Source organism: Rattus rattus, chromosome 12, assembly GCF_011064425.1.
Source record: "Rattus rattus isolate New Zealand chromosome 12, Rrattus_CSIRO_v1, whole genome shotgun sequence".
Lineage (NCBI taxonomy): Eukaryota > Metazoa > Chordata > Mammalia > Rodentia > Muridae > Rattus > Rattus rattus.
In genome coordinates this window covers 78,237,176-78,250,113 of record NC_046165.1, presented here as the reverse complement: position 1 = coordinate 78,250,113, position 12,938 = coordinate 78,237,176, and positions in this window count along the sequence as shown.

The window sequence follows — 12,938 nt, the reverse complement described above, 5'->3', positions numbered from 1 at the left end:
GCAAAATGGGATAAGGTCTCCTTCATAAGGAACATTCAAAAGCAAAGCCTGGGGATGTAGACCACTTGGTAGAGTGCTTGCTTAGCACTGTATGAAGCAGTTTGATCCCCCCAGGAAGACCTTGAATTTCTGTGTCACACCGTCCTGGTTTAGGAGGTGCTGGGGAGCCCAATCTTTCGGTGTCTGGGCTGGCACTCTGAATACAAAGCTGCGTCTTCCACGTGACCTCAAACTTCTGATCACACCCCCAACCTCCATCTCTACACTTTGAGTGCAGAGATTAGAAAAATGTGCAGTTTATGTAGTACTGGAACCCATGGCTTCATGCATGCCAGACAAACACTCTACAAGGTGAGATTCAGCCCCTCCTATGTTCTTTTAAATTCTTGTTTTGGTTTGGTTTTGATAGGTTCCTCTGTGTGGCCCTGGCTGCCTCAGAACTCCCTCTGTAGACCACACTGGCCTCAAACTCAGAGATCGGCCTGCCTCAAGTGCTGGGATCAAAGGTGTGCACCACCACGGCCGGGCTTGGTTCTTTTAAATCTTAGGGAAAGGCATTTGCTATACAAAGGTCCAAAGTTGATTATGGACGGGAGTCATGCTTGGCCACCACACCCCTAGCCTGCTAATGTCTGACTAGCTACTTAACCACACTGGTGGCCTCACCTTCCTTCTCCACCTCTCATGCCTTCTGTAACTTTCATCGAAATCTGTTTCTGGGATAGCCTGAACTACATCAAATGGGTGACTCGGTCTCCAGAGACATTGTCACCATGGAAGAGAGGGGACAGTCCTCCAAATTATGAGCCCAGCTGCCAAACACATACTGCATCAATCAGTTCCCTCATGACAAGAGCTATCTAGCTGGTGCCAACAGCGCTGAGGTTAAAAATCCAGGCCCTAAGTTAAGACTCGGACTGGTGGTTCTAAACCATTTAGGTGGAACAGCCCAGCAAAAGCCTAGGCTATGGAAAAGCGGCACCGGCATGGGGTAGGTCCCAAGCGAGCAGGGCTTCTTCTACCTTTGCCTCTTCTACCCTCAATTAGTACAAGCAGCTTGGTGGCTCGCTCCACCTCACAATGACATCCAGAACAAGGACTGGCACGGAGACTGGCTTGGCCAATTAGAAACACACCCCCAGCCCCGCCCCCTGCCCCGTCCCCCCTCCCCCCCGTCCCCCCCCCCCGTCTTAAAAAGGCCGTGAATTTGAGGAGTTGGGAGGTGTCAGAGGAGGAGTCAGTGGGGGGGCGGGGTCACCAGGAGGAGTTGGAGGGGGCAGTGACAGAACTCAAAACTCATATATGGAATTCTAAACAACAACAAAGCCAAAACAAACGACCCAAACGTGCTGGCTGGTTTTGTCATCTGAAAGGCGGGACCCTCGATTGAGAAAATCCCTCCATATTGATGAGGGAGGGCCCAGCCCACTGTGGGCGGGGCCAGGCGTTGGTCGCTGGGTTTGGGGGTTGTCGTTTGAGACAGAGTCTCTCCATCTGGCTCTGTCTATCCTGGAACTTACTCTGCAGACCAGACTGGCCTTGAACTCAGAGCTCCACCTGCCTTTGCCTCCAGAGTGCTGGGACTAAAGACATGTACAGCGGCACCCTGCTAAGTCCTGGGTTCTACAAGAAGGCAAAGCTGATCCCTGAGGAGCAAGCCAGTGAGACACCTCTCTATCCAGTTCGTGTCCTCAGGTTCCTACCCTGTTTTGAGTTCCTGGCCTGAAGTGCTGTGGGCAGTTAATGACTATGGAGACAGAGAAAACTAATCTTCCCCAGAGATGAGAGGTCCTAATTGGCTATGCAATACCAAGTGATTGCCTCTAGAAAGACATGCGCGCGCGCGCACACACACACACACACACACACACACACACACACACACACTACACACACTGAATGGCCTGAACAAGTTGCATTCAAACGTTTGCTCCTATGTATATATGTGTATATAGTCACACATATAGTCATACCCATATATATATATAAATATAAAAATATATACACATATATATAAAACAATGATAACTAGAAGAGACCAGGAATTTGAGGGGGAACAACATGGGGGGATTGTAGAGAGGAAAGGGAGGGGGTGATGTAAATACAGTTACATGTATATGAAATTAGAAAGTTTTATTTAATTTTTGTTTCAAAGGTGATGAAAAGAAAAACCACTTCCGCAACCCCCCGTGGTTGGTTTGAGGTTGGAATGCGCTTCGAGCCAATCAGAGTCCTTTTGTGTGCCTGCGTGCTTTTTCAGAGAATTCTCAGCCAGACTCCCTTCACACTAGGACCTGGGGCGTCCAGCGGACAGCCCGACTGCCTTATAGGGCACAGGGCAGAGTCCTGGTGACAGTGCTTAGTGGGATGAGTAAGAACCTTCCCTTTTTTGGAATTGTTTCTCAGTCTTGACTAACAGGGCCTGGTCTCTCCCACAGGACTAGGAATTTCCTGGTCTTTTATCTCATCTTTAGGCACCACGCCCTCTTCCCCTTCAGATCCCGGGTAGGAGCTGACAGTCAGACATGACCGTCCAGCTATGAACTCATGTTGCTCACCTGGCAGACACAGAACACCTTGTCTGGTGTTCTCAACCCTGACTACCTCACTCAACACTCATCGCTCAAGGGAAGAACCGTAGCTGGGAGGGAGCCAACCCTGGCTTGGAGGAATGCTTGGGGTGGGCGGGACAGTAGTTTTTCTCTGGAAGGCTCTAGAGCAGTTCACAGAATTCCACAGTTCCAGCCCACCCTGCCCTGACATCAGTCTGGCTTAGCTATTCAAGGGAGCCGCCTATGCGTTTTAATTTGGACTGGACGTCCTAAATCTACTGGATGAATCTGAGCCATTTGCTTTCCCTAAGCCTCAGTTTCCTCTAGAAACTATTATCTCTATTGTCTAGTTATCTCTAGACAATAGTGACACTGGACCCCCAGTGGAGGTTGTCACGGAGGTCATTAAAGGAAACAGCAAAAATGAAGAACTTGGCCAGCAGCCAACACTCAGAGGGGGAGAAAGAAACAGTTATGAAAATGCCTCGTTTTTAGCTTTAAAAATTATAGTGTGTGTGTGTGTGTGTGTGTGTGTGTGTGTGTGTGTGCGCGGGCGCGCGTGTTTGTGTGCCCACGCACACACACTCTGTAGAATCAGTTCTCTTCTTCCACCCTGTGGGTCCCTGGGTCTAACTCAAATCATCAGGCTTGGCACTAAGCACTTCTACCCACTGAGCTCTTATAAGCCCCTGAAGATATTTTTCTGTTTGAAATGTAAAGAACTCTTCAGGCTTCCCCTCCCATCTAAACTAGGAGGCAGAATCCTGGGACCTGCTGTCAGGCTGTGGGTGTGGAGGCTGGACACACTCCCAGGGCCTCCTGTCAGCGGCCTATTGGTGCTGGATGATCACAAGTCGCCACTACCCCACGTGTCTCAGCCTTGCATTCCTGTGAGTCAGCCCCATTCCTTAAAGTAAAGTAAAACGAAGCCCATAGTTCACTTCCTGGCAAAGAAAGGCCTAGAATTTCCAGATCAGGACCTCGTCGCTGCCCAGGCCTGATAAGAGCGGTGCGGTCGGTCTGAGTCAGCAGGGAGTAGCCTTTCTAGGATTCTTCCCTGCTCAGGGCCTGCTCTGAGCGCAAGTAAGGGCCCGGATCTAACCCTTGTGCAGCTGTTCTGGGGTCAAACGCCCTGATTCTTACCATTCAGCCCTTCAGGGCCACCCAATGAAGAAATCAGCTCGAACTCCTAGGGAGTTGCAGCAGCCCAGTGTGAGGTCTCAAATCAGCAGGAAAAAAAAAAAAATATAGCAGAGGTGTTCATTAACATAACAAAGCAGACCTGGCTGCCAAGTTCCCAGCTACAGGGTGTGGCTGTCCTTTCCCCAGCCGCCCTTCCCTATGTGTTACCGACGTTTTGATTACCGAGCCCCTTCTGATCCGTCTTTTACTATCTTATATGGCTCTCCTCTTTCTCCTCTCCTCTCTTCCCTCTTCCCCCTCCACCTCTCCCTTCCTCTCTCCCCTCCACCTCTCCCCATCCCCTCTCCCTTCTCTCTCTTCACAGGGCTCAAGGTCCTGTTCGTTCTGGACTCTCCCAGATGTTCCTACCTCTGGCTGTGTTCTCCCTTTATCTACAGTAAACTTTCCCCTTCACCATACCTAGGCACAGTCATGTTCTGTTCTTTTCTTTTTTCTTTTCTTTTCTTTCCTTTTTCCTCCTCTTTCTTTCTTTTCTTTCTCTCTTTTTCTTTCTTTCTTTTCTTTCTTTCTTTCTTTCTTTCTTTCTTTCTTTCTTTCTTTCTTTCTTTCTTTCTTTCTTTCTTTCTTTCTTTCTTTCTTTCTTTCTTTCTTTCTTTCTTTCTTTCTTTCTTTTCCCCGTTGGGCCAGGAAGTAAGTGGCCTCTCCCTGGACTTTATCAGCCAAGCTGTCCGTCCCAGGAGTGGAGCAGGGGCGAGGTCTGTGGGGAAACAGGGCCAGGGAAAGGGTGAAAGGTGGTTGGCGCCCTGCCTCCTTACTGGAGCACTGTCCTGGAGAAGGTTGGCCTGCACCCTCCTCGAGATCCACCAGGCTGTAACCTCACCCAAAGCTCCTGTCTACACTCCACCCAGCATCTGGCGCCATCTACTCTCCTCTCTCCTCCTCCCCCTTTTAAGGCACCATCTTACTATGTAGACCAGGATGCTTCAAATTCAGATCTTTCTGTTCCTGCTTCCTGAGTGCTGGGATTAAAGACAAGTCCCTGAGATTGAAAGGCTTGTTGGTGGGTTCCTTACCCACTGAGCCATTTTGCTGCTCCTTTTATTTTTTATTTCCCTCCCTCCCTCCCTCCCTCCCTCCCTCCCTCCCTCTCTCCCTTTTGCTACAATGTGTCCTGTGGCCTGAACTGCCTTGAGCTCTGTTATATAGGTGATGATGATGTCAAATTCCTCCTCCTCCTGCCTTTACCTCCCGTGGGTAAGATTGCAAGCATGTTCAATCATGCCTAGTTTTTTTGTTTTTTTTTTTCTGGGAATTGAATCCAGACTCCCTTGCATTCCTGACGAGACTCTACCAACTTAGGTCGATTCCCACCTCTATATGCTTAGTTTTTAAAAAAGGAAGGAAGGAGGGAAGGAAGGAGGCAGGGAGGGAGGGAGGGAGGAGGCAGGGAGGAGGGAGGAAGGAAGGAAAGAAGGAAGAAAGGAAAAAAAGCAGGCAAGCACCAAAGGAATCTTCGTATCCCACCTCTGTTCAGGCTTGTTATGGTCTGTGTGTGTGTGTGTGTGTGTGTGTGTGTGTGTGTGTGTGTGTGTGTGTGTGTGTGTGTTTAGGGGTGTCTTTCAGGCTGCTGTATAAACCTGTAAACACTGTTGTTCACAAACAGTAGTAGCCTTTTGTTTCTCACAGTGCTGGAGGGTAGAGAAAGCACAGGCAGAGTGCTGTGTCCTCAAAGACAGTGCCTCGTGGACTCTGTGTAAACATGGAAAGGGATGACTAGGTCTTTAGGGTCCAGTGTGGTGGAACACACTGTAATCTCCACACCCAGGAGGCTGAGGCAGGAAGGTGGAGAGGCCTGACTACCCTCGGATACATAGGGAGACCTTGTCTGAAACAAACAAAACGGGCAGAAATCCCCTCATGAGAGCTCCGTTGTCATGGCCTAATTGCCTCCAGAGCGCCCTCCTTTCTGTCACCTTGAGTATTAGGATTTCCGCTGTGAGTCTGGCCAGGAGAGGACGATTCAGATTTGTAGCACTGTGTCTCTTCTGACTCCCAAGTCCTCAAGTCCTTTTTCCCAAACTCCAGATGCTGCTGCCCAGGGCTCCTGGAAAGGACCAGAGCTGCTTATGCCTCAGGAGCTCTGCCATTGGCTTCTTTGTTTTCTTTTATTTGAGACAAGGTCTTGTGTAAACCAGGCTGTACTTGAACTTTGTGTGTAGCCGAGATCTTGAACTGCTCATCTTTCTGCCTCTACCTCCCAAGTGCTATCTAGGACTGGTGTGGACTACCAGGCTTGACTCTAGGATCAGGGATTTCCTAGAGGAGGTTACCTGTGTGTTCTGATTAGACTGATGCACTTAGAAGCCACAGCCCTCCTCCTGTCCTTGCCCTCGAGCACGTTATGCATCTTACCTCATTTTATATTGTCACGCGTGCACTGTGACATCAGTCTGCTCATGGTAGAATTTAAAGGTTGGTTTTGTTTATCTTTTAAAAGATTTTATTTATTCATTATATATAAGTACACTGCAGCTGTCTTCAGACACACCAGAAGAGGGCATCGGATCCAATTACAGGTGGTTGTGAGCCACCATGTGGTTGCTGGGAATTGAACTCAGGACCTCTGGAAGAGCAGTCTGTGCTCTTAACCACTGAGCCATCTCTCCAGCCCCTGTTTGTTTGATTTTTAGTTTAGTTTTTTTGCTTGTTTGTTTGTTATGCAGCCCTTGCAGATCTCAAACATACAGAGATCTGCCTGCTTATGTCTTTGGAGTGCCAGGATAAAAGCCTTGCACCACTAAGTTCAGTGTTTGTTTTTAAGATAACGTTTGGAGGACTGGCTCAGTGGTTAAGAGTACTTGCTCTTGCAGAGGATCCAGGCTCAGTTCTCAGCACCTGATAGACAGTGAAAAACAGGTCATACTCAGTTTCCTGGGAATTCTATGTCCTTTCTGCACTCCGAATGTGGTGGACAGATATATATGCATGCAAAATACTAATACACATAAAATATTTTAAGATGACTTATTTTTAATTTGTATGTATGTATGTATGTATGTATGTATGTATGTATGTATGTATATATGCTTATGTGAATATATGTGCCACATATACAGGTGCCAGGAGAGGCAGCTGGATCCCCTGGAATTGGAGTTTCAGGTGGTTGTGAGTCACATGGTGTGGGTAGTGGGAACGAAACTTGGATCCTCTGTAAGAGGAGGAAGCGCTTGTGATCACTGAACTGTCTCTCCACCTGTTTGGTCTGTTTGTTTTTGTCTGTCTGTCTGTCCTAGGATTTCATTGCTGTGAACAGACGCCAGGACCAAGGCGACTCTCATAACGAACATTTTATTGGGGTTGGCTTACAGTTTCAGAGGTTCAGTCCATTATCATCCTGGAAAGAAAAATGGCCGCATCCAGGCAGACATGATGCTGGAGAAGGAACTAAGGGTTCTACATCGTGATCTAAAGGCAGCCATGACTAACTCTTCCACACTGGGTAGAGTTTCTCTGTGTAGACCTGACTGACCTGGAACTTCTCTGTAGACCAGACTGGCCTCAAACTCAGAGATCTGCCTGGCCCTGTCTCCTGAGTGTTAGAATTAAAGGCATATAACACCACCACCACTTGGCTTAATTTATGCTTAATTTTTTTTTTTTTGAGATAGGGTCTCACTGTGTGGGACTCAAGCTAGCTGACCAGGAATTCATAATGTAGACCAGGGTGGTCTTGAACACAGGGAGATCTGCCTGTCCCTCTACATCCAACCCTGGATGTTTGTTTCTGGTTTTTTTTTTTTTTTTTTTTGAGACAAGATCTCACCCTTTTTTTAGGATGGCCTGGAACTCACTGTGTAGACTAGACCAGACTTGAACTCTTTGTAATTCCTTTACATCAGGCCCTAAAATGCTGGAGTTAAAAGTTTGAGCAGCCACACTGTGGTTGTTGGAATAAGGATGCCCCCTATTGTGCTTTTGAATGTTTAACCCACAGGGAATAGCAGTAGTAGGAGATGCAGATGTTGGAGGAAGTCACTGTGGGGGTAGGCTTTGAGGTCAAGCTATGGCCAGTGTGTACACAGTCTTCTGTTGCTTTCAGATCAAGATGTAGAACCTCAGCTCATTCTCCAGCACCACATCTGCCTGGGTGCTACCCAGTTTCTTTCCATGATGATAATGGACTGAACCTCCGAAACTGTAAGCCAGCCCCAATTAAATGTTTCCTTTTATGATAGTTGCCTTGGTCCTGGCGTCTCTTTGCAGCAATGAAACCCTAACTAAGACACACACACACACACACGCGCGCGCGTCGCACACACACACACACACACACACACACACACACACACACACCACCTCTCTTCCCCTGTTTTGATCAAGTTCATTATCACTGAAGACTTCCTAGGGAGCACCTCGAAGATGGCAGGCAATCCCTCAGCAGTTTCAGTTTTAAGAAGATTTGAGCTGGACCTGGAGGTGCAGTGTTGTAAGTTCACTTACAATGGTGAAACTGGAGGATCAAAATTGAAAGTTGGGGCTAGAGAGATGGCTCAGTGGTTAAGAGCACAGACTGCTCTTCCAGAGGTCCTGAGTTCAATTCCCAGCAGCCACATGGAGGCTCACAACCATCTGTAATGGGATCTGATGCCCTCTTCTGGTGTGTCTGAAGACAGCTACAGTGTACTCGTATAAATAAACTTTTTTTTTTTAAAGTTCAAAGACTGCCTGGGCTACGCAGTGAATTAAGACCAATCTTGGCAGTACTGAGAGAGGTTAATATGCTGTGAATATTACTCCCAGCATGAACATGTTCTGTTTCTAAGCACACAGCTCGAACATCTATTTTACACATTCTTTAGTGCTTACATACTGCGGATTCGGTGTGTGAGGTGTGTTGGAGCCTTTGGAAAGACAAGGTATAGCCAAAGCCATGGGCTGGACCTACCCTCCCACCCCCAATAATATAACAGATGGGCAGCTTGGTCTTTATGTGGGTCCCCCAACAACTGGGGTAGGGGCTATTGCCTGTCTGTGGAACCCGTTCCCCTAATGCGGCTGTCTTGTCTGGCCTCTGTGGGAGAGAATGCACCTAGCCTTGCAGAGACTTGCTGTGCCAGGGTTGGGCAATACCCAGGGGGAGCTCCACTCTCTTAGAGAAGGGGATGGGGGGAGGGGAGACTGGGAGGGAAGACTTTGGGATGCAAAGTGAATAAATAAAAAAGAAAGAGAAGACAAGGTCTTGTATCCTCTGCCAGCACTAGTGAACAAGGGCATTAGGTTTTCCAAGCATGTAATACTCGGTGCTTATAAACACTACTCATTAAATAAAAGAAAGTAGGTTAGAGCCTTTGAAAAAGTCTTCTGGGGGCTGGAGAGATGGCTCAGTGGTTAAGAGCACTGACTGTTCTACCAGAGATCCTGAGTTCAAATCCCAGCAACCACATGGTGGCTCACAACCATCTGTAATGAGATCTGATGCCCTCTTCTGGTGTGTGTTCATACAGTGAACTTCTATGTAATAAATAAATCAAAAAAAAAAAGAAAGAAAAAAAAGAAAAAGTCTTCTGGAGGCTGGGAAGGTGTTTTCCTCCTTGAATTCCTTGGGAGAAATTAGTTCGTGATGAATCTTACCTCTACCTTCAACTCTTTCAGGTGTGTGTGTGTGTGTGTGTGTGTGTGTGTGTGTGTGTGTGTGTACATTCACATGTGTGTATATGCATATACAGGTGTGTTGGTGTGTTTCCAAAGTCTACATTTAAATATTCACTATGTAAGAAGATGAATGTTTTAAGCCTCAACAATTCAATACTGTCGGCAGCTTAAGACTGTGTTTTCGGCTTGCCCCAAGAACAGAAGTTGGGTAGCAATTGCATTCCAGCGCGAAGACATCCGTTTCCAAGCACCCATCCCTCAGTCCTCATGAGCTGTACATTCTCTTCCTTACTTCTCTGCCCATACGGTGAGAAAAGAGCACTGCTTTAGGGTTTATCTACGGAAGAACTCTGCAGCCTAAGCCCATGGCTTATTCTTTAGACCAACGGTTAAAGTGAGTACCTACTCACTAGTGTCTGACTAATGATTCCATGTTCACTGCATGAAAAGAGGCTTTGACCCAGGAAGAGGGGTTTATGCTTATATACTCTTCCTCTAGTCCACGAGAAAAACTATCATCTGATTTCCAAGATTGACTTATTTTATTTTATAACCACATATTTCCTAGTTCTTTTTTTTTTCTTTTTAAAGATTATTTATTATATATAAGTACACTGTAGCTGTCTTCAGTCACACCAGAAGAGGATATCAGATCTCATTACAGATGGTTGTGAGCCACCATGTGGTTGCTGGGATTTGAACTCAGGACCTCTGGAAGAGCAGTCAGTGCTCTTAACCACTGAGCCATCTCTCCAGCCCTATTTCCTAGTTCTTATAAGCAATCTGCTCATTACACGACAGGAGGTTTTCAAAATGTCTGCTGTTCAGCCATTTGAATATATTTTCTTTTTATTAAAAAAGATTTATTTATTTATTTATTATATATAAGTACACTGTCGCTATCTTCAGACACACCAGAAGAGGGCATTGGATCCCATTATAGATGGCTGTGAGCCACCATGTGGTTGCTGGGATTTGAACTCAGGACCTCTGGAAGAGTAGTCAGTGGTCTTAACCATTAGGCCATCTATCCAGTCCCTGAATGTATTTTCTTTTTGCACACTTTGGGAGACTTCTGTGATGAACCTTACATCTTGCATGAGTATTTCTGATTCAGTAAGTACAAAAGTCTTGGTGTTTCTTTTATTTCAGGAAATTAAATTTTATGTTTCATTGTGTACATTCATTACACACAGCACTGTGCCTCATGAGGAGACATTCTATGGGTATGCATTGTCTGTCAAGCATATCTCCTTCCTTCCCCTTCACACTCCCCTTCCTCAAACTTCTCTTCTCCTGTTAGCTTCCATTATTCCCCTGGACATTTTCTCTTCTGCTTTCATGGCATATAGACATATATGATGTTATGTATCTTATAAAATCTAGAAACAAAGGCTGGAGAGATGGCTCAGGGGTTAGAAACGCTGGCTGCTTTGCCAGAGGACACAGGCTTAACTCCCAGCACCCACATTGTAGCTCCCAATCATCTGTAACTCTAGGTCCAGGAGACCTCTCTTGGCCTCTGCAGGTATTGCATGCACAAGGTACACACACAAAGGCAAGACATGCATTCACACACAAATAATTAGATTTTTTTTAAATCTAGCAACTATAAATAAGAGAAAACACAAACAATCTGGAAATGGTTAACTATTATTATCTTCAGCTGTTTCAGTTTTCTTTCTTTTTTTAAAGATGTATTTATTTATTATATATAAGTACACTATGGCTGTCTCAAGACATACCAGAAGAGGGCATCAGATCTCATTACAGATGGTTGTGAGCCACCATGTGGTTGCTGGGATTTGAACACAGGACCTCTGGAAGAGCAGTCAGTGCTTTTAACCACTGAGCCATCTCTCTGTGCCCCTCAGTTTTCTTTCAAATAAGAACACCGTTGTTCCACATGGTTGGAAAAAACTACCACTGTATACCTGTTAACATTTCCTTTTCTTTCCTTTCTGTGTTTAGTTTTAGAAGGTCCTGATGGCCTTTCTGGTCTCCATCTGCACCCAGAGCTAAGACTATCCCACAGCCCTCCATACCCAAGTCCTGCCCTGAGAGACCTGGTCTCCCAGGAGTGCTCTCACTCCTAAGCCCACAGCCCACAGATGAGTCTACCACTTTCTCTCCACTAACTGTTCAAAGAGGGACCCACCAGGACCACACAGGAACCATGGAGCAGCCTGGGACAGGATCCTTCTAGTCTCCATCTGTGCACAGAACTAAGCTGTCCCATATCCCTCCATAGCCAAATTCTGCCCAGAGAGAGCTGGTCTCCCAGGAGTGCTCTCACTCCTAAGATCACAGGCTAACAGGTCCATAAAAGGGACAAGATCCTGTTGGAGACAACAAGACCAACACCAGAAATAACCAGATGGTGAGAGGCAAGCACAAGAACCTAAGCAATAGAAACCAAGGCTACTCGGCATCATCAGAACCCAGTTCTCCCACCACAGCAAGTTCTGGATACCCAACACACTGGAAAAGCAAGGTTTGGATTTAAAATCACATTTTATGATGATGATGATGGAAGACTTTAAGAAGGACATAAATAACTCCCTTAAAGAAATACAGGACAACACAAGTAAACAAGTAGAAGCCCTTAAAGAGGAAACACAAAAATCCTTTAAAGGATTATAGGAAAACACAAACAAACAGGTGAAGGATTTGAATAAACCATCCAGAATCTAAAAATGGAAACAGAAACAATAAAGAAATCACAAAGAGAGACAACCCTGGAGATAGAAACACTAGGAAAGAGATCACGAGTCACAGATGCAAGCATCACCAACAGAATACAAAAAGTAGAAGAGAGAATCTTAGGGGCAGAAGATACCATGGAAAATGTAGACATAATAATCAAAGAAAGTGTGAAATTCAGAAACTTCCTAACCCAAAACATCCAGGAAATCCAGGACACAATGAGAAGACCAAACCTAAGGATAATAGTTATAGAAGAGAAGGAAGGGCCAGTAAACATCTTCAACAAAATTATAGAAGAAAACTTCCCTAACCCAAAGAAAGAGATACCCATGAACATATAAGAGGCCCAGAGAACTCCAAATAGATTGGACCAGAAAAGAAATTCCTCCCATCACATAATAGTCAAAACACCATATGCACAAAACAAAGAAAGAATAAAAAAAGAAGTAAGGGGGAAAGGTGAAATAGCATATAAAGGCAGACCTATCAGAATTACACCAGATTTCTCACCAGAGACTATGAAAGCTGGAAGATACTGGGCAGACGTCATACAGACCCTAAGAGAACACAAATGCCAGCCCAGGCTACTATATCCAGTAAAACACTCTCTCTCTCTCTCTCTCTCTCTCTCTCTCTCTCTCTCTCTCTCTCCTCTCTCTCTCCTCTCCCTCTCCTCTCCCTCCCTCCCCTCCCTCCCCTCCTCCTCCCTCTCCTTCCCCCTTCTCTCTCTCAGATTTATTTATTTTATGTATGTATGTATGTGACTACACTATGGCTCTCTTCAGACACACCAGAAGAGGGCATCAGATCCATTTAGAGATGTTTGTGAGCCACCATATTGCTGGGAGTCAAATTCAGGACTTCTGGAAGAGTAATCAGTGCTCT